The sequence below is a fragment of the Diospyros lotus genome, chromosome 4 (assembly GCF_014633365.1).
Source record: "Diospyros lotus cultivar Yz01 chromosome 4, ASM1463336v1, whole genome shotgun sequence".
In the NCBI taxonomy this organism is placed as follows: domain Eukaryota; kingdom Viridiplantae; phylum Streptophyta; class Magnoliopsida; order Ericales; family Ebenaceae; genus Diospyros; species Diospyros lotus.
In genome coordinates, this window is record NC_068341.1 from 19,252,929 (window position 1) to 19,276,254 (window position 23,326).

General features: G+C 41.5%; 1 long non-coding RNA gene across 2 annotated transcripts in view; it reads right to left on the reverse strand.

Annotated features, from left to right (window-relative positions):
* LOC127799275 (uncharacterized) overlaps positions 1–20,554 on the reverse strand; it is a 48,088-nt gene extending 27,534 nt beyond the window's left edge. For both annotated transcript variants that reach the window (XR_008022584.1, XR_008022585.1), the window contains exon 1: positions 20,459–20,554. This is a non-coding gene — a long non-coding RNA (uncharacterized LOC127799275). The remainder of the gene's footprint in view (positions 1–20,458) is intronic.
* Between the last annotated feature and the right edge of the window lie 2,772 nt (positions 20,555–23,326).

The following is a 23,326-nucleotide window of genomic DNA, read 5'->3' on the forward strand; positions in this document are numbered from 1 at the left end:
CGGAAAATGAGACACCTCCTTAATGTGGCCCATACCCTACATCATCATTATGTGCCTAAACTATATTAGGGGGAAGCTATCCTAACTGCTGCATTTTTATTAATCAGGTGCCAACCAAAATTCTTAACCATCAAAGCCCCATTCATGCCTAACTACACATTTTCCAAATTTTAATGTGCACAACTCTTTACCTCTTAAAGTATTCAATTGCGTGGCCTTTGTCCATATCCCTAAACAACATAGAGATAAACTTGATCCTAGGGCAATCAAATGTGTATTCTTAGGCTATTCACCTACCCAAAAAGGATACAAATGCTACCATCCTCCTACTCGAAAACTATATGTCTCTAAGGACGTTACATTCATTGAAACCCTTCCATTTTTCCATTCATGTATCACTGGTCACCAAGGGAGCCTGCTTATGGTGACCTCGATGATCTTTGGAATACCACTAACCGTAACCTATCAATTCCAAACCCAGCCTTTGCCCCTACTTCCAAACAACCCTCTCATTCCAGCCTCAATTCCCAGCCTTCCCATACCACTGACCGCAACCTATCTTCAGGTACTAGCAGCCATATAGAAGGACAAGATCATGCTAAAGTGAATGAGGAAATAACCACTCAAATGTGGTAACCTCCAATACGGTTTAAGGGTTCACCCTATGTTTATAAGCAAAGGCAGCCTAGCCAAGAACCCCAGCAGATCCAGTCCTCAGTTTCTAGTCAAGGTAATGATTTCACACAACTCATTCCCATGACTTCTACTAAATCTATCTTTGATGATCTAGACCTCCATATTGCTGTTAGAAAAGGGGTGAGAAACTGCACAAAACACCCCTTAACCAATTACATCTTCTATCACCGACTTTCCCCAAAACATAGGAGGTTCCTAGCTTCCTTAGATGCAATTACAGTCCAAGAGGCACTAAAGGATCAGAATTGGAGAAATGCCATGATGGAAGAAATAGGGGCTTTGAAAAAGAACCACACATGGGATCTTGTATCCAAACCAAAAGGGGTTAATCCTATTCGGTGTAGATGGATTTTCAATGTTAAATACAAAGCAAATGGCACCCTTGAAAGATATAAGGCCAGGCTGGTGGCTAAGGAATATACCCAGTTATATGGAATTGATTATCTTGAAACATTAGCCCCAGTAGTAAAAATGATCACGGTCAAAATCCTCTTATCCTTGGCAGCCTATTTTGAATGGAACCTACAACAACTAGATGTCAAAAATGCATTCCTCCATTGAGACTTAGAGGAAGAAGTATATATAGAATTACCACCAGGATTCCAAGAAGGAAATGAAGAACGGGTATGCCGCCTAAAGAAGGCCCTATATGGCCTTAAGCAATCACCCAGGGCATGGTTTGGCAGATTTTCTAAAGCTATGAAAGCTTTAGGGTATTTTCAAAGTAGAGGGGACCATACTCTCTTTATAAAGCATTCAAAAGAACACAACGTAACAATTCTTTTAGTGTATGTTGATGATATGATTATTACAGGTGATGATAAAGAAGAGCACGTCAAACTCAAAGAAAAATTGGCCAGTGAGTTCGAAATCAAGGACTTGGGCACTCTTAAATATTTCCTAAGCATTGAGGTGGCCTACTCCAAAGAAGGGATTTTTCTGTCCAAAAGAAAATATATACTTGATTTGTTGGCAAAAACAGGTATGCTTGGTAGAGAATGATCTAAAATTCCAATTAAACCTAATAGTAAATTGTGAAATAATCCAAACAGTCAAATAATGGATAAGGGGAGATATCAAAGACTTGTTGGGAGACTAACCTACCTATCCCACACAAGGCCAGACATAGCATTTGCAGTCAGCCTTGTGAGTCAATTCATGCACAATCCAACAGAGGAGCACATGCTAGCTGTGAGGAGGATCTTAAGCTACTTGAAGACCACTCCAGGCAAGGGAATTTTCTTTAAAGCAAGGAAAGAACTGGACATCAATAGTTTTTTAGATGCAGATTATGCAGGTTCAGTAACAGATAGAAGATCTACAAGTGGTTATTGTGTATATCTAGGAGGAAATTTGGTATCATGAAGAAGCAAGAAGTACACTGTGGTAGCAAGGTCAAGTGCAGAGGCAGAGTTTCGGGCCATGGCCCTAAGCCTATGTGAGGTTTTATGGTTGAAAATCATTTTAGAAGATCTAAATATTCAAATCCAAGGCCAATCGAGATAAGGTGTGATAACCAAGCAGCTATCAGCATAGCCTATAATCCGATTTAACATGACAGGACTAAACATGTTGAGATTGATAGACATTTTGTAAAGGAAATATTGGAAGCAGGTTTGATTCAGTTACCCTATGTGCCTTCAGAGGATCGGGTAGCAGATATACTGACCAAGGGGTTACTATCAAAGAGATTTGATGATCTGACAAACAACGTTGGAATGTGCGATATACATTCTCCAGCTTGAGGGGGAGTGTTGGCGAAGATAAAGTAGCAGCAACTAACTTATTGATTTATGTTGTATTTTCTTGTAAATTAATTGTTATAATCTAGTCCTAGAAAGTAGGAATTATCTAGTTCTATATTCTAGGAATTATCTAGTCATAAAACTTAGGAGATTTCTTAGGAGTTGTTCTCTATTTATACTTGTACATTCATTCCTCGTATAATTGAGAAAGTATTCTTCCTTTTTCCCAATTAACAATCATATAATACAAAATTGTCACAACCTCAAGGGCATATTAGTAATAGTAGATTACATGTATTAGTTAGGTGTTTTACTTTGCTACTTTACTTCTTGTACCTTTCAGTCAGTTAGACGGCCTATAAATAGGGTAGAGTAGGTAGAATTGCATTGTGGAATAGTAATCTAAATTTCTATCATCTCTCTACATTTCTCTCTCGATCTCTTTTGTTCTCTCTCTCTTTCTATTCTATCTCTCCCATCATTTCTGCTCTCTCTCCCCCAATTTCTTCTCAATTCCTTTCTAAATCCTAGGACAACCCTAGGTGCGTGACATTTGGTATCAGAGCAAGGCTATCCTCGAAAGCTGAATGCAGACGATTTTCAAGAAGCTGCAACAGAGGTGATAAATTTTAGAAGGTACGATCAATTTCAGGAGAATGTTTCCATAAATCTAGGCGATTTCAAGAGGCAATTATCAAGAAATCGTTTCATAGGCGAATTCAAGTGACTCTAGACCTAAGCAGGGATTAGAATCAGTGTCAGAGGCAATTTCAATGCCAGAATACAGGTGAATGTTGTCATATGTGATTGCTAATCTCAGGCAACCTTGGAAGTGGATCGGTAACGATTTTTTGAGGTAACTAAATTGAGGAATTGGCGGAAGGCACCCACTTGATGCAAAGAGAACTTGATAAATACAGAGAAAGTCTGGATAATGTTAGCCAAAAGTTGGACGATTTAATGAATATAATTGCCAAGAAGTTTCAAGTCAGTATTCCAGCTGAATTGTTTTTTAATGAGTATTTTGATTCCTTAAAAAAAATAAAAAAGAGAAGTCAGAAGGAGATATTCCATATGACTATCTCAACAAAGAATTTTTTAAGGAGAAAACTATTGAAAGTGAACTGCTGGAATATACCGGCAAACAAAAAGAAAAATATGCTGATGAAGTAGCATTGGATCAGGCAATTCTAATTGAAGGACCATCCTGTTATGACCCCAGTGGCAATTTTGAAATTAGTGTAATTCTTTGTAATAACCATAGCCCAAATGGGCCACTTGTGTAGCTAGCTGCTAGAATGTTCCCCACAGTTGTGTTATGAAACTATGGGAAGGGCCTATATAAGGCCAGATGTAGGAGGACGGGACTCCCATGTTGAATGAGAAGATCTTTCCCTCTTGATTTCTCTCTTTTCCCTCTCAAAATCTCTCTCTCTTTTCCCTCCAAATTCTCTTTTATCTCTCTCTCGATTTTTCTTAATCCTCAGCACTTCAAGTCTCACGCAAGAGACTTGACATTTGGTATCAAAGCCGGTCATCCTCGGTTGTGATTCCAACGTTAGGCGATAGTGCGTACATTGGAGTAGATCGGTGGAAATAAGGTTGATCAATTGGCGATTCAAATGGCGGAGGGAACTCGATTGAAGTAATTGGAGAATCGCATAAAAGTGATGGGAGTATGGGATGACTCATACGCAAAAAGCAGTGACTCAAAGCAGAGAAGAGATAAGGACAATCCGAGATGAGTTACGTGAGGACATGATGGCCTCTCGGGAAGGAGTTCAGCGAGAATTATCAAGGCACCAGGAAACCATTGAACAATTTTGATAAAGGATTAACAACATGTTTAGCATGCTATCCTCCCTTCCTCAATTCCGATTGCCGCTGGACTTCCCTCCCAGAATGGTTCCCGAGTAAGGATTAGCGGGACCAAGAATCTTCCCCAGACCACAAGGAGTGACAGAAGCAGGGAATTCATCATATGAGGAGATTGGAGATCAGGTAAGGGAAGTTAATTCTCTTGGGTCCAATCAAGGCCCCATGCCGAGATTGGAGATCCCTCTCTTTGAAGGATCCAAACCACAATGGTGGATCAAAAGGTGTGACAGGTTCTTCCAATTTTACGATATAGTTGAAAATCAGAGGATCACCCTTGCTATAGCCTATCTAAATGATATGACCGATGCATGGTTCCAAGGGTGGTATAGACCATGGGGAATGAATGTTAGATGGATAGATTTTGCTGAAGAATTGTGTGAACAATTTGGTGAGAGGAATATGGCTAATGTAATAGAGGAGGCTAACAAACTTAAGCAAGAAGGGTCAGTGACTGAATACTAAGAGAAATTTAAGGAATTAGGGGCACTAATGTGGAATGCACAACCCACTCTCACTGGCCAATACTTCATGTCTAGCTTTATTAGTGGCTTTAAGGATAAATTAAGATCCATGTGAAGATGACGATGCCTTCTACGATTAGGCAAGCAACAAATAAGGCTAGATTGTAAGAGTTCATGTTGGAGGCAATTTTTAAGAAGTACAGAGCAGTGGCCAAACCCCTTCCACCTAGCAGCCACCCTTTAGGAGGGAATACCAGAGCCTTAGTGGCTGGAAGGGCAACAGGGGGACCTAGGGTCAATCCCAGCCCTCTCAAATCTACTACTATGGAACAGAGGAGGCTGATGGGACTGTGCTATAGATGCAGGGAGAAGTACGGCCCCGGACATCAGTGCAAGAGGCAATTATTGAACATGGAAAGAGAAGAGGAAGACAGGGATGAAGAATTGGTGGATGGGGTAGAAGTGGAGCAAAGGCAATAAGTGACAAAACTCAATACAAGAGAAGAAACAGAGCAAGAAGGGGTAGAAATTTCATTTCATGCTCTCAGAGGAGGTACCACTGGAAAGATCATTAAGGTGCACAGACAAGTGGGAGGAAGGAAGTTGCCGATGTTAATAGATAGTGGCAGTACACATAGCTTCTTAAATGAAGCTACTGCCATGGAATTAAGGTGCAAAATGACTGCCACAACCCCATTATCCGTGACTGTGGCCAATGGAAGCAAAATGTATAGTCACAACAAGTGTGAGGGGTTCAGGTGGATGATGCAAGGGCAGGAATTCCAAGTTGATTTGAGGATCCAATAGTTAGGAGGCTGTGACATAGTACTGGGCATTGATTGGATGAGAACAGTAAGCCATCTCACCTTTGACTTCAACAAATTAGAAGTCACAATGGATATGGGTAACACAAAACTGACTCTTATGGGCATTATGGAGCAAGGGGAATGTAAACTGATTAAAGGGAGCAAATTACAAAGACTGATGCAGAGTAAGGGGGGGCAGATTGCTCAGTTGTATTCCATTCATGCCTTAGAATGGAATGGACAAGAAGGCAAGGAAGGTGGAAAGGAGTAGCAAACAGAGGGTAGCTTGGCCATGTTCCATTCCTCCACAAAGGTACAACTTCCTGGTAGCTTAAATTTACTCTTGCAAGAATTTCAAGACCTATTTGTTGAACCTCAATCCCTATTGCCCCAAAGAGCCTTGGACCACTCTATATACTGTCATGGTCCCATGGTTGGGAGTATTAAGAGGAGGGTATTCTTGTAATAAAGGCAGGAGGTAGTTAGAGAATGACACTATTATAATAAAGATCAAAAGGCAGTTAGGAGATAATTCAAATGTAATTCAAAATGTGGCGCCAAGGCTGGTTATATAAGCTAAGTTTGTGACCAGATTGAACATGAATGGAAAAATATTGATTCTATTTCCCTCCCAAACTTCTCTCAATCTCTCTCTCTCTCAATTCTCTCCCTACATTCTTCTAATTCTCTCATTCGAACCCTCAATTCCCGTGCAATTCCCCTCCGAATTGCAAGAGAATTCCCTTGTCAGAATTAAGTTCTAACATATACCTTAAACCAAACTCACTTCCAGTTAACATACGTGCATACAAATACTCACCCATACAAAAAGTTGAGATAAAGAAGCAAGTAACTAACATGCTCTCTATTCAATCATCAGACCCTCCCAAAGTCCATTTGCATCCCCTGTTTTACTTGTAAAAAAAAAAAAGGATGGATCCTGAAAGTTTTGTGTTGACTACCATCAACTCAACTCCAACACCATCAAAAACAAGTTTCCAATACCCCTTATTGATGACCTTTTAAATGAACTGAATGGGGCCCAAATCTTTTCCACGCTAGACCTAAGATTTGGCTACCACCAAATCCAGATGACACCCTCTGATATCTCCAAGACAGCATTTTGTACACACCAAGGGCTATATGAGTTTGTGGTGATGCCCTTTGGGCTCACCAACGCTCCAACCACCTTTCAAGCTTTAATGAACCAAGTTTTTCAGTCTTACCTAAGGAAGTTCATCCTAGTCCTTTTTTATGACATCCTTATATACAGCTAGGATTATGAACAGTGAACTAAAACTCAGCCTAGGCGACCGCCGAGGCACTAGGCGGACTCTGGCCACCGCGATTGTGGCCTAATCAGCCCCCTTAGGCGCCGGCCCGACTAATCGGTACCAGGCAGTGCCTAAGCGTCCAAGGCGACCGCCTAGCCGCGTGAACCACCTGGCCGATTATGGTGCACGAATCGCCTAGGCCGCCTAATCCGTTGATTTCCCCTTCTCTCTCGCGCGCATTGCCACCGACTGTCTCTTGCGGAGTCATCATTGCCGTCACCGCTGCCGCTTGCCCTTTCTATCTCAGTCTCTCTCATCGCACGTCACCATCGTCTCTTGCAGTTGCAGAGTCACCGTCGCCGCTTTCTATTTCTGTTAGCCTTTTCGTCGCACCCTGCCGCCGTCGCTGCCCGGTTGGACTCGCCGCCAACCTTCATTCCACTCTACTTTCCGGTTGTCTCTTGTTGTTGCCTCTTTTTTGCTTGTTATTGCCTCTTTAGTCTTTTCTTTTTGTTATTTAATTTATTATTTATGTTAATATTTGATTATTTGTTATTTGAATATTTATTAATGTTTTAAATATTTTAATATATGATTTATATTTCAATTAGATAGTTATTAGTTAGATTCTTCATATATGGTTTATATTGCATTATTGTTGCTTTTGCCTTCTTGAACCCAGAACTGATTTACAACAATTTGTTTTCTCAAGCATAATTATATTATTTCACTTGTTGTTCCAACTTTGATTTACTTGAAAATAATATCAAAATGTTAAAAAATAAATAAATAACAGTTTTCTTAGGCCTCACCTAGGCGCTAGGCCCCAGTCAGGTGCCCAACTAGCGCCTAGTGCATTTTAGAACACTGATTATGAACAACACCTATCCCACCTTCGCACCACCTTTGAGATCTTGACTTCTAACAAGTTGAATGTTAAGCTATCAAAGTGTACTTTTGCTAAAAAAGTAGTGGAGTATTTAGGCCATATTATCTCTAGGGAAGGGGTGAAGACTGATCCCAACAAGGTCACAATCATGGTGGAGTGGCCTAGACTACAGACAGTGAAGGAGTTAAGGGGCTTCCTCGGGTTGACAAGGTACTATAGGAAGTTCATATAGAATTATGGCCCCACTAGTAAACCCCTAACTGAGCTTCTTAAGAAAGACAATTTTCAATGGAACCCACGGGCTAAGGCAGCCTGCTTGACACTAAAGAAGCCTATGACAGAAGCACTGGTATTAGCCCATCTAGGTTTCTCTAAAACCTTTGTGGTAGAAACGAATGCGTGTGACAATAGAATAGGGGCAATCTTGATGTAGGAGGGAAAACCCTTGTCTTATATTAGTCAAACCTTGGCTTCAAGACACTTAGGCCTAAGTGTTTATGACAAGTAGCTCTTGGTCATATTGGGGCTATTGAGAAGTGGAGACACTATTTGGAGGCCAGACCCTTCATAATTAAGACTGACCATGAGAGTTTGCAATTCTTATCCCAGCAGAGATTGCACACCCAGTCACAAAAAAAGGGAGTTTCGAAGTTAATGGGGTTGGACTACACTATTGTGCATCGCACGGGAAAGGAAAATGTGGTGGCATATGCCTTATCAAGAAGGGAAGAAAATGGTCAATGTCAATTTATATCAGTTGTGATTCTTGAGTGGGTGAAGGAGGTGGCATGAAGTTATGACCAAACACCATGGGTCCAAGATACAATAGCCCAACTTGCAGTTCATCTAGCGGAGAGTTCCAGGTTCACACTTTCTAATGGGCTGGTAAGGTTCAAAGGCAGACTGGTGGTTGGGGATGATGAGGCACTTAAGGGTAGGATCATAGCCTCTTTACGTGGTCCTCCAGTGGGTGGTCACTCAAGGATACAAGCCATTTACCAAAAAGTAAGGCAACTATTTTTCTGGCCAAGACAAAAGAAAGCGGTGGTGAGCTTTGTGCTATCATGTGAGATATGTCAAAGATGCAAGCGTGAGAATGTGGCTTATCTCGACTTACTACAACCCTTGGTAATTCTAAAGCAAGCTTGGGAGGGAATCTCTATGGATTTCATAGAGGGACTCTCCAGATCAAAAGGTAAGGATGTGGTGTTGGTAGTGGTAGATAGACTGACCAAGTTTGCACATTTTATCAGTCTAACTCATCCATTCCCAGCACAAGAGGTTGCAAGAAAGTTTATGGATTCAGTGCTGAAGCGTCATGGAGTGCCCAAGTCCATTGTCTCAAATAAAGACAAGATTTTCACAAGTGTGCTTTGGCAGGAGTCGTTTAGGAGCATGGCAGTAGTGTTACACATGTTCACAACCTACCACCTCTAAATAAACAGCCAAACAGAGAGGGTCAATCAGTGTTTGGAGGCCTATTTGAGATGCATGTGTTTCATTAAGCCTAAGAGTTAGACTAGGTGGTTGTCATTAGCTTAATGGTGGTACAACTCTAGCCACCACAATGCCATAAACCAGAGTCCTTTTAAAGTAGTGTTCAACTATAGACCACCCCTCATTCCAACCTTATCGAGTTCTACAGCTACTATGGCCACAATGGAGTAGAATCTACAACAGAGGCAGGAGGTTTTGAAGGTGTTGAAGAAGGAGTTAAATACAGCCTAGAATTGGATGAAGAAGAGTACTGAAAAAAGAAGTGATCGGACTTTTGAAGTAGGTGATAAGGTTTATTTGAGAGTGAAGAGATTTTTACATGTTATGATTAGGAGCTCTTAGAAACCGATTCAATACTTAAGTTTGCCAATCTTTCTTCACTCCTCACCTGGAAATCAAATCCACAACAGAATATATAAAACAAGAAATGAAAACAGCAAAGAAACTAAAGTAAAAGAGCAATCAAACCAAACAAGAGGCGCAGAATTATCCTGGTTCGGACTGCAAAATACAATCCTACATCCAGCCTTCTCTCGAGAGACAAATCCACTAGAAACCGCTTGAACAAGAGTACAAGAACCTTTCTTCTCTCTCACACACAAGTTCGCTGCCTTCTATACAAGAGAATATCAAAACAAATTTTCCCTCTATGTTTTTCTCTCTCTCTCGACAACATCACTAGTATTCAAAGACACAATAGAATGATTTGTCATATTCGACTTTCAGCCTCTCGCCTCCTATTTATAAACAATAGGGGCAGTAATTACAAGGCTAACTACTTAGCCTATACAAAAGACTAATATATCCCTCACAATAGAACAACAAAGTTAAATAATCTAACTTAGAATAAAATCAGTCAGAAATCATCTTCATTCTAACAAGTTCTATTCTTCATCTTCTAGAAATAATCCTCCATGCAAAAACCCAACACTAAAGCAGCCACTTACATCCACCTCGGCATTCAAGCTAAGTCCTAAGTACTTTGGACCTTATGTCATAGAAGTTAAGGTAGGGAAGGTTGCCTATAAGCTTAGATTGTCGCCACAAGTTAACATGCACCCTATGTTCCATGTATCCTTACTGAAGAAATCTATCAAGCCACAGGCGACAACTAGCTTGGAAGTACCTACAGTGGGTGAAGAAAAGGAAGAGAGGGTGGAACCCCAAGCCATCCTGGATAAATGGGTGGTTTACCAAGGCTCGGTGCCCCTAACCCAAGTGCTGGTAAGATGGTCTCACAAAGACCCTCATCACACTACCTGGGAGTACAACAACAACAACATATCCAGCCTTTATCCCACTATGTGGGGTCGGCTACATGAATTCTAGACTTCCATGTATTTCTATCTTTTGTCATATCTTCATTGAGATCCATACACTTCATATCAAACTTTAATGTCTCCCTCAAAGTCTTCTTAGGTCTGCCTCTACCTCTTTTTTTGATTAATTGTTCCATTTCATCAACTCTCCTCACAGGAGCGTCTCTTGGTCTCCTTCTCACATGACCAAACCATCTTAGTCTAGTCTCTCTCATCTTCCCCTCTATTGGCACTACTCCTATCTTATTACAAATAACTTCATTTCTAATTTTATCTTTTCTTGTATGGCCGCACATCCATCTTAACATGCTCATCTCCGCTACACTCGTCTTTTGCTCATGTTGGTATTTGACTGCCCAACATTCTGAGCCGTACAACAAAACTGGTCTTATAGCTGTCCTATAGAATTTTCCTTTCAATTTTAATGGGATTTTATCATCACATAACACCCCCGATGCATTTCTCCATTTTAGCCAACCTGCCTTAATTCTATGTGTGACATTCTCGTGAATTTCTCCATCTTTTTGAATTACTGATCCCAAATATCGAAAATGGTCTTTTCTTTGTAAGATTTGGTCTTCCAATTTTATTATAACATCCTCCACTCTTGCATTCTTACTAAATTTACATTCCATATATTCTGTTTTCTTTCTGCTTAATTTAAATCCCTTAGGTTCTAAATTATTTCTCCATAACTCAAGCTTAGTGTTCACTCCTTCTTTTGTTTCATCCACCAACACTATGTCGTCTACAAATAGCATACACCATGGCACCTCTGTCTGAATATCTTTAGTGAGTTCATCCATTACTAAAGCAAATAAGTATGGACTTAGTGCAGAACCTTGATGCAATCCTATTGTAATTTTAAACGATTCAGTATCCCCTCCGCATGTTCTGACCCTTGTCTCTGCACCATGATACATGTCCTTAAGACCTTGTATATAGGCTATTCGGACTCCTTTCTTCTCTAAAACCCTCCATAATACTTCTCTAGGGACCCCATCATAAGCCTTTTCTAGATCTATAAATACCATATGTAGGTCCTTCTGATGATCCTGATACCTTTCCATTAGGCGCCTCAGTAGGTATATAGCTTCCATTGTTGACCTACCAGGCATGAAACCAAACTGATTTTCTGATACCTCTGTTTCTTTTTTGAACCTCTGCTCTATTACTCTCTCCCAGAGTTTCATGGTATGGCTCATTAACTTAATTCCTCTGTAATTTTCACAGTTTTGAACATCTCCTTTGTTCTTATATATAGAGACCAAAGTACTCTTCCTCCACTCATCTGGCATCTTTTTTGATTTAAGAATCGCGTTAAATAATTTCGTTAGCCAGGAGATACCCTTTTCTCCCATGCATTTCCATGCTTCTATTGGTATATTATCCGGTTCCACCGCCTTATGATTTTTCATCTTTTTTAATGCTTGTCTTATTTCATTTGGACTTATGCGTCGATAAAATGTATAGCTCACGTTCCCTTCGAAGTTACTAAGATGTCCCAACCTAACTCTTGTGTCGCCATCATCATTGAATAATTTTGTGAAATACTCCTTCCATCTCTCCTTAATCACTCCCTCATTTCACTAATATATTTTGATTTTCATCTTTTATGCACTTCACTTGATTTAAATCCCTTATTTTTCTTTCTCTTGCTTTAGCTAATTTATATATATCCCTTTCTCCATCTTTTGTATCAAGTCGTTTATATAGGTTCTCGTATGCTTTTGACCTTGCTTCACTAACAGCTTTTTTTGCTGCCTTTTTTTATTCTTTATAATTTTTTTGATTTTCTTCATTATTGCACTGATATACAGCCTTATAGCAATTTTTCTTATTTTTAATTTTCAATTGCACTTCTTCATTCCACCACCAAGACTCCTTAAGATTAGGAACTCTACCATTTGTCTCTCCAAGCACTACCTTTGCTGTGTTTCTCAGGGCATTAGCCATTTCTCTCCACATTTGGTTTGTTTGTCCTTCTCCATTCCATTCTCTTCTACCCCTTAATTTTTCTTTGAAGTTTAGTTATTTCTCCCCTTTTAAATCCCACCACCTGATTCTTGGATTTTGTTTTATGTGATTTTTCTCTTCCAATTTCTTACTTGGACGTCAAGTACTAGAAGTCTATATTGAGTAGTCAAACACTCTCCCGGTATCACCTTACAATCCCTACAACATACCCGGTCCTCTTGTCTCATGAGGAAGTAATCTATTTGGGTGCTTGATGTGACATTTTTATATGTGATTAAGTGTTCGTCCCGTTTTTTGAACCTAGTATTGGTTATGATGAGCCCATATGCCATTGCAAAATCTAGAATAGACTTACCCTCATTATTAATTTCCCCGAATCCATACCCTCCATATACCTCTCTATAGCTGTTTCCGTCTCTACCCACGTGACCATTTAAGTCACCTCCTATAATCATTTTCTCTCCTCTTAGTATCATTTGTATGAGTCCCTCTAGGTCCTCCCAGAATTTTGCTTTTATCTCCTCACCTAACCCCGCTTGTGGTGCATATGTACTAAAGATATTCAGAGTCATTCTTCCTAGAATAACCTTCATCATAATAATCCTATCCCCTATTCTCTTTACATCCACTACCTCATCTACTAAGCTTTTATCCATAATGATCCTCACTCCATTTTTTGCTCGATCATTTCCTGTGTACCATATTTTATATCCATTTTTTGACAAAGTTTTTGCTTTTTTCCCTACCCATCTCGTCTCTTAAAGGCACATAATATTAATTTTTCTCCTAATCATCACATCTACCACTTCCATAGCTTTGCCTGTTAATGTTCCTATGTTCCATGACCCAATCCTTAATCTATGATTTTGTTTTTGTTTTTGGCTTTGAATTTAATCCATGTTCCTATTTTGTTTTTGGTTTTGGTTTTGATTTTGATTTTGTTTTTGGTTTTGATGTTGGACTAACTTCTTTACCCACATCCGTCCAAACAAATGCGGGAACCCTTGCTCATTTGTCACTACATCCGGGCGCCGATGCAGCGACCCTATCTCACTTGACACTACACGCGGGCAGTGTAGCGCGTCGCTATGAAGGGTTACGCCCACGCCCAAACGTTTTTTCATAATTTGTTTAAAGTTCATGTTTTGAATCCGACTAAGTTTTACATTGGCTGTCGGCTACCTAACACAACCCTCCTCCTTTATCCGGGCTTGGGACCGGCAGTGGATAACATCCCCAGGCGGAGTTATCACACGACCTGGGAGTACCTACAAGAATTGTTCACTCAATTTCCGCAAGCTACAGGACTTCTATAGATTCTTAAGGACAAGAATATTTTCTAGGGGTGGGAAATGTTATGACCCCGGTGGCAATTTTGAAATTTCTGTAATTCTTTGTAATAACCATAGCCCACATGGGCCATTTGTGCAGCTAGCCATTGGAATGTTCCCCATGGTGGTGTTATGAAACCGTGGGAAGGGCCTATATAAGGCCAAATGTAGGAGGACGGGACTTCTATGTTGAATGAGAAGATCTTTCCCTCTTGATTTCTCTCTTTTCCCTCTCAAATTCTGTCTCTCTCTTTTCCCTCCAAATTCTCTTCTATCTTTCTCTAGATTCTTCTTAATCCTCAGCACTTCAAGTCTCGTGCAAAAGACTTGACACATCCATCTGTGCAGATAGTGGTGCTGGAGTCCTTTCTCAAATTTCTAACTTACAGAAAACTTTCTCAAATTTCTAACTTACAGAAAACTGAGGAACAATCAGAATTGGAACAAAACATTGATTCATTAGATATGTTGGCTATGAATCAGGTCAAAGATGAGAGTAGTGCTGAAGAGAACGTTCATCCATCTGATGGGGCATATGCTTGTGACATCTATCCTAGGATGGATCAAGTTTTTTACGCTCCACATGTAGTTGAAGGAGTTCCGATTGAGCAATTCGAACTGGAGGACTCTAAGGAAACACGGAGACAACATGTAACTGGAGGAAAACTAAGGTAAATAACTGAAGAAGGTAAAAGTCTTGCTATTGGGAACAGGACTAGTGCTATTTTGCTTGTTCATATTTCAGTTGGTAAGCTGCAGCACCAAATTAGGTCTTGGCCTACAGCGAACTTTGAGTTCCTTTCTATCTCTAGAGATGATAGTGTTGGAGATATCATGGCAGCTGTTGATGTAGAAGAGTTAGTGCTGATTTTAGCAGAGCTAAGTAAAGCAAGTGCTTCAAGAGAGCATGAAATACTAGTTGAACAAAGAAATGTTGTTTCCTTTTTCATCCATAGGATAAAGCCAAGAAGGAGAAAGAAAAAGAGGCCAAAGAAAAGAGAAAAGAACAAGAAAAGGCGAAGGATGAACCAGATAGTGAAAATGGAGATTGGATGAAGAAACGACGACTCAATTGTTGTCGTTTCTTGGGGATAAAAAACCTCTCAAGGAGAGGAGAATTGTCACAATCCCAAGGGCATATTAGTAATAGTAGATTACATGTATTAGTTAGGTGTTGTACTTTGATGCTTTACCCATTGTACCTTTCAATTAGACAGCCTATAAATAGACTAGAGTAGGTAGAGAATTGCATTGTAGAATAGTAATTTGAATTTCTATCATCTCTCTCTACATTTCTCTCTCTCGATCTCTTTTGTTCTCCCTCAATTCTCTCTGTTCTCTTTCCCTCCATTTCTGCTCTTTCTCCCCCGATTTCTCCTCAATTCCTTTCTAAACCCTAAGACAACCCTGTGATAGAAATCTTGAGACACACCACATACTTCCTCAATCCAAATAAAGTGAACTAAGGAATTGGGAGAGCTCTGATGCACCCAAACATCTCCTACAACATTAGGCATAATCCATTATCAACATGGGCTATATGAGCATGAGCAACTTGGCAACACCTGGGCAAGATGTATGTACAACTTGTCACGACAATGCTATGAAAATCCGCAGCTTCCTTGGTTCAGTGTGAACCTAGGTAGCGAACTACACAGAGAGGGGGAATGGGGAGGGAATTATAGAAGAGACGTGAGGGAGAAAGAGAGAAATAAGAGAGGGGATAACAGATTCTTTGATTGAATTTATGAATAGCTTTTACAGAAGAGAGTATAGGCTTATATAGCTTAGCCAAGAGTGCTGCCACAGAGGATCACTCCACCCCTAACAAACTATTTTGTCCTATTCTAACATTTAGACACCAGGCAGATTCTGCCATAACAACCTTCCTAGCTAGAAAGTAAACCCTAACCAACTATCTAGCTGGAAAGTAAACATATGCAAGGAAATAAATTACTGGGAAATACATATAGGAAATAACCGATCTTTAGCTCGAAATTTTAACCGCAACCATAGCCTTTTCCGCTCTCGTGACATTACCCCTTCCATCAAAATTTCTTATCCTCGAGAAATACTCAAGAGGTCGGCCGTCCTTGGGAATTGCTGCATCAACGTAGGTAGGTACTCCTAGGTGTCCTCCTCAGGTGGTTTTCCCTACCACCTGACCTTGACTTGAATGAGGGGGGCCCCTTGATGGTGGATTACCCTCCTTTCCATTATGGCCCCTAGTTCCCTCGAGCCCTCCTTCTCCTCCGATAGAGTTGGTAGCTCTTAGCTGGCTCTCTCATTTCCAGTGGACTTTTTTAGCAAGGAGAAGTGAAAGACTGGATGGATCTTGATTCCCTCTGGCAGCTGCAACCGATAGGCTACCTTTCCTATTCGGGCTGTGATAAGGAATGGGCCAAAGTACTTAGGGCTAAGTTTAGATACCTGCCCTTGAGTGATGGCCTTCAAATGTGGGTATCTTAGCCTCAAGTAGACTCTTTCCCCTACTTTAAATTCCCGGTCACTTCTCCGTTTATCTGCATTTTGCTTCATCCTGTTTTGGACTGTTGCTAGCTCTTGTTTTAATTGTCCCAGCACCTCCCTTCTCTGTTGTAGGTATTCTTCTACAGCAGTGGCTGTTGTTTGTCCTTCGGTAGCTGGTAGGGGAGGTGGTTTATACCCATAGACAGCCTCAAACGGAGTCATCCTTCTGCCTTCCTTTTCGAATGACACTTCCATCCTGTTGAAATCAAAGCATATGGGGCTCACCCCTTTCATCCAATCCACACCCAAGACTACATCACACCCTCCTAGTTGCAGCAACCTGAGATCTGCCTCGAATTTCTCTTCTTGCATTTCCCAAATGAACCCCAAGCAGGCTGAGTTACTAACCACCCAATTCCCATTAGCAACCGTCACGCTCAACGGTAGTGTACCTGTGAATTGACACTTGAGCTTTTTGGCAGTGTTATCATCGAGGAAGTTGTGTGTGCTTCCGCTGTCAATTAGGATGGACAAGCTACCTTCCTTAACCTTCCCTTCAACCTTAATTATCTTGTTATTAATGACTCCCTTGAGTGCATTGAGGGATATCTCTCCGCTGTCCTCTATTCCCTCTTCATCGGTTCCGTCCACCTTCTCTCCTTCTTCCTCATCTGCTTCTCCTCCTCAGCCTTCTAATAACAAAAGCTGGCGCTTGCATTGGTGGCCAGGAAAATACCTATCTCCACATCTATAACAAGCTCCAAGTTGCCTTTTTAGATCATTGGGTCTCCCACCAAAATTGGAATTGACAAAATTCCTGCCCCCTACATTACCTCTTACCATCTCCTTGTTGACCCCCTTGTTGTTACCTCCTTGTTGCCAGTTTCCTGAGTGTCCCGTCCTTTGTTGTTGCACCCTCTGCTTCTTTAACAAAGCTACTTCTTTAACAAGGCCTCCACCACCATCTCTTGTAACTTGGCGTTTTCAGCTGCCTACTCCACCGTTCTCGGCCTGATCATCTTCACCATAGGCCTCAAGTCTTCTCCCAGACCACTGAGGAAGCTAAAGACAAAGTATGCCTCCGTTAAGTGCGGGTCATGGCTACTCATTAAGGATCTCAACTCCTCAAACCTTTTTAAGTAGGTTCCCACATCATCCACCTGTTTTAGTTTATTAAACTCCTCAATGGTGTCTGACATGCTCCACTCCCCAAACCTCTCACACAACCTTTCAGATAACTCCCTCCAGGTATAGTTCTCTCACCCTCGAGTCCAACCTTGAAACCATGCGTCCACCCCATCATCAAAGTAAGCTGCCGCTAGAGCAACCCTTCTTTCCATCAGGACATTGTACCACTCGAACAACCTCTCACACTTTCTAATCCACCACCTAGGATTAATCCCTTCAAACACTGGTATCTCCATCCGGGGCATGGGAAATGCTGGTGGTGGGGGGATATTCCGGTCCACCCGTCCCCCTCTTAACAAGGTCTCCATGTCATCACCTTGCTCCATAACAATCTCATGGGCTACATTTTCTTGATTCACCCTCTCTCTCTGTAAAATGGGGTCATTCTTATCCCTTTGAGGAAAATCGGGAGACAATCTTACCTGATTTTGACAAGTAAACATCAACATGAACTGTTGAAGTTGATTACCCATCTCCTCCCACATTTGATTAATATCTTCCCTCATCCGGTTAAGTCCTCCTTCCATTTTTCGATCAATTGTCATGATCGCATCATGGTTTTGTTGATTGCTGACTTCCAGTCGGTCCATCCGGTCCTAAAATTCTCCCACTATCGAGCTGAGTTGCTGGAGTTGCGACTCTATGTTCTTCATGCGTGTTCCTTCGGCCATCTCTCACGCTCATCGGGTCTCTTTGCCGGAATTGTGCTCTGATACCAAATGTCACAGCAATGCTGTGACAATCCGCAGCTTCCTTGGTTCAGTGTGAACCTAGGTAGTGAACTAAATAGAGAGGGGGAAAGGGGAGGGAATTATAGAAGAGACGTGAGGGAGAAAGAGAGAAATAAGAGAGGGGATAACAGATTCTTTGATTGAATTTCTGAATATCTTTTACAGAAGAGAGTATAGGCTTATATAGCTTAGCCAAGAGTGCTACCACAAAGGATCACTCCACCCCTAACAAACTATTTTGTCCTATTCTAACATTTAGACACCTGGCAGATTCTGCCATAACAACCTTCCTAGCTGGAAAGTAAACCCTAACCAACTATCTAGCTGGAAAGTAAACATATGCAAGGAAATAAAATACTGGGAAATACATATAGGAAATAACCGATCTTTAACTCGAAATTTTAACCGCAACGATAGCCTTTTCTGGTCTCGTGACACAACTCCACTTAACTGTTGTGCCACCTAGCTGATATAACTAAATACAACCACCTGAAACAACGTGGAGGCAACCTCCTCACCAGTTGTGTCCACTATCCAGCTAGAGTACAGTGACTCCAGCCACTTAGATGCATGGAGTGTAGATGAAAGGCATCCTCACCTATAACTATCATAAGAAGCAAAGCTAGCAAAGACCGAATGTTCACTCCCTCCAAAATCCACCAATCAATTTTCTCTTTGTTTGTTTGCCTGTGTGTCTCTCATTTCCCAAAACTTTACTTCAACATCCAAGTGAATACAACGCATTGACGCTTCCGTCATTAAATCAAATCTATAAATCTATTGGTAAATTCTCAACATCATCAAATAGAGAGATCTTTTTTTCTTTTTCCACCATTGTCTATCACCTCTCTTTTTATCTTCACGTTGTGTTGGCTTATGGGTAAGTGCATTAGTACAAATAAAGAGTTGAAAGACTAAGTCAACAATAGAAAATTAAAAGGATCACATATGGAAAAAAAGAGCATGCAATTGCAAAGTTCTTGAGATAACCCAATGCGTGCATGTATAAGAGTGGAGGAGTTGCCTACAAATTAGGAGAAAGAGGGAGTTAGAAACTCAAAAGAAAACCTTAGTTTGTACAATAATGGAAGTCCACATAAAATAGCATTTGAACAAGAGAAATGTCAACTAAGGCATAAAGTTTATTATCTCTCTTCTTTACCAATCAAAAAACAAATTCTAGTGAAAAAACATCCCAAAAAAAGAAATTTTGGACGATGATAGAGGTTTAGATCAGGGAACAGCTGAATTGCTTGAAACTTCCGTGCTCATCCAGTCTAGCCTAGATCAACACTTCAGAATACAAGAAAATGCTTCGATCTATCGGGCAGATCTGTACAAAAATTCAACATAAAATGTTTGGAGACCAGATGCAAATACCACCCATCACTCCCTATTAACATTATTTCCAAAAAAAAAAAAAACATATAAAACCTTTTAACTTACAAAAATCTGGCCAGGGGCCAAGGGAAGGAGTTAGATCACCTAATTTTAGAATCCCATCTATTGGATAACTTTATTAAACGGCCTACTCAGAAAAAAAAAAAAAGAAGGCAAACGGACCCTAAATTTTAGGAGGCCAGAATCCCGAAAGTTTGATTAAATTAGCATCACAATTTCAATAAAAGAATTGTTAGGTCCACCTATCAACATAACATAGAGCCTGAAAAACAAAGCCACTCAAACTTGACTGATTGTCAACTCGTACAAAAGCTTGACCCGGTTCTGCCAGCCATTCAAACAAATCGTGTTTGAACAGATTTTGAAACGCATAATCTTCTTAGTTTAACTCGAAACTTAAAAAACCATATAAAACAATCGAGCTCACAAGTTCGAAACAACCTCCCGCTCAGCTCAATCATTTAAAGCCCAAACATCAATACATAGTTGCGAACAGATAATTGAGGCAATATAGTGAGAATGGCCCTTAAATCTCATAGCTTCAAACACCATCAACCACTTATATTACAGTAGCAGTCATCAAATACCATTGTAGACAACCAAAGTACATATATATGTCCAATAGGAAACTGACGAATAAAGGGAATGGGATTGCTCAATACATTGAGAATCTCACCAGAGAGAAAATTTATACATATAGATACGTATTCTATATATTTATCATAGTAACATATATGCTCGATATTTGCGCCAAGAGCGCAAATGGGACTGATGCTTGAGAAATTAGACGACTCACCGGCCACCGGTCCGCATCCGGGCGCTGAACGGAGAGGAGCGAGAGACGGCGATGTTAGGGCAATGTTTTGTCTCCCCGAGATACATATACACACATGTGTGTGAGTTCTCTTTTATCTCTTTTGTTTTTCTTCCCTTTTTCTAATATTAAATAATCATAATTTTCACTTGAGCTTTTTGAAACAATTATAATGTTTAAAATGATGAATAATTTAGTATTAATATGCATAAAATACGATTAATATAAAAACGATAAAAAGGTTAAAAGTGAAGATAATATATAAAAATATAATTAATGTTGTAATTTTATATTAAACTACAACATTAATCGTTTTAACATTAAAGCTTAATCAAATGAAAATGAAAAAGTCCTAAAAACTAGAGGTTTTAGGTTTATGCCATGTTGTGGGTTGGTTTTCCATCTAACTTATTGATGTGGCATTACCTAAATTACTAAAATATCTTTGTGCATTAGTAGTCTCGCTCGTCATGTGGATTACTCAAGAGACTAACATGTGACAAATTTACAATGCGAAGTAGGGAATAATCTTATACGACCAATTAAAGGACACATGGCAATGCTTGCAGAGTAATCTGGGATGGAGTCTGAAAAATCTGAACTAGACCATGAGACCTGTTCTAGCTTGACCGGGGTCCTCAGGAGCTGTGCTCGCCCATCTCAAACTTTATCTCAGGTGCCCTATAATGGACCTGCCTATAAAAAGCAGGGGTCCTCACCAGGTATGATAAGTCTATAGCTCTTACATTTTTTACTATCCGCATTTACTTTACTGACTTGAGCGTAAGAGTTTACCCCGGGGGATCCGTTGTCTGGCAGGTTGTATTCCCGAGGCCCGACATAACCGAATCCAAAACTTTTACTCCTGAGATCCATTTGTCGAGGTGGCATGTGGTGGTCGGTCTCAAACACCATCATTATTTGGCGCCTCATCGTGGGGCCGGCATCCATACTCGCCAACCTCTTCTTTCATACCTCGCGCTTCGAACTTCCTCTCCTTACCTCGGACCTTGGTCTTCTCACCTCCAACCAAGTGTCAACGATTTTTTGCTCGTTGCCATAACTAACAGCATGGCTCCACGAAAAGACGTGACCCGTAACTAGGCTAGTGCCCATCTAGAGGCCCTGACGTAAGAGGAGGATTTGCCACCTCCGGCTAATCCAATGTTAGAGGATCGACTCACCAGGCAGGAAAATCAAGTCCACTAGTAAACTGAGTTGTTGACTGGTTATCTATACCAGAATGAGCAGTGTCATCTGCGGGTGCCCCTTCATCGAGAGGAGCACCAGTCACCTCCTCCTACTCGGGAACCTAGTCCATCCTACCAATCAGGCCAGGAAATCCACCCTTCTAAGGCGGCAAGATCTACTTTTTCCCCCTCACGAGAAGAAGAGACCTGACATGAGAGGTAGTTGTGTTTTCTGGAGAGGCAGGTCTAGGAACTTAAGAAGGGAAATGAGGAGCTACCCCACTTCGGTTCTAACCAACCCTTGAGTAAGAACATCATGGAAAAAGTTCATCCGAAAAGGTTTCGTATCCCATCCATCAAGCTCTATGAAGGAAACACAAACCTCTATGATCATGTAGAGCTTTTCTCCTCTCACATGCTGGTGCAATTGAGGTTAGACGCGATGTGGTGTTGGGCTTTTTCAGTTACTTTGGGAGGTCATGCTAGGACGTGGTACTCTTGCCTTCCCCATCGTTCCATCAACAGTTGGGGAAGAATTAAAAACCTGTTTCTTAGCCCATTACGCTCTCTTGAAGAGCCACCGAAAGTCTTCTATGGCTTTGGTTAACGTCAAGCAAAATCAAGGTGAGTCTTTAAGGGATTTTGTGGCTAGGTTTAATGAGGAGGCTTTGAGCATCAACGAGTTTGATCAGCTAATTGAAATGGTGGCTCTCTAGAATGGCTTGAGGGCTAGGCCATTCGCTCAGTCCTTGGCCAAGACTTAGAGATGGCAAAATGGGCTCGGCCCGATGGGGCCCGGCCCGGGACCGGGCTAAGGCCAGCATTTTGTTGGCCCATTTAAGGCTGGGCCGATTTGGCCCGGCCCGCTAATCGACCACAAGCCCCCCCTCAGCCTCGCCTCTCACCCTCGCCCTCGCCAACACTCCTCGCTCTCGCCCTCGCTCGCCCTCTGTCTCGCCCTCGCCCTCACTCTCGCCCTCGCCTGCACCCCTCGCTCTCGCCCTCGCCCTCGCCCGCGCCCCTCGCTCTCGCCCTCGCTCGCCTTCGCCCTCGTCTCGCCCTCGCCCGTGCCCCTCGCTGTTGCCCTCTGTCTCGCTCTCGCCCTCGCCCTCGCCCGCGCCCCTCGCTCGCCCTCTGTCGCCCGCGCCCCTCACTCTCAGTCTCGCCCCTCGCCCTCTCTCGCTCACGCCGCCTGTCTCTGGGCCAAAAATGGTATAAAAAAAAAATTTGGGCGGGCCCGTGTAGGGCCGAGCTAGGGCCAGCAATCTGCTGGCCCGTTTTTAAGCGGGCCAATTTGGCCCGGCCCGTTTGCCATCTCTACCAAGACTCCACCTTATACCTTCACAGAAGTCCTTGCCTGAGCTAATAAGTACATCAACGTCGAAGAAATGATAAAGGTAAAACGGGTTGAACAACCTGACATAAAGGAAAAAGAGAAAGAGAAGAAAAGGTTAGTGGTAGAACATAAGACTAACTATCACCCCTCCCGAACCCAAGATTGCCTGGGTTTTAGGGGTGCTCGTGGAAGCCCAGTGAGTTATACTCCTCTCAACGCAGTTGAGCATGGATTCTACTAGCACTAGAGGGTAAGGATTATCTGCGGCGTTCTCCCCTACCGAAGTCTCCGCCCAACACTCAAAGCAAAAAGAAGTATTTTTTA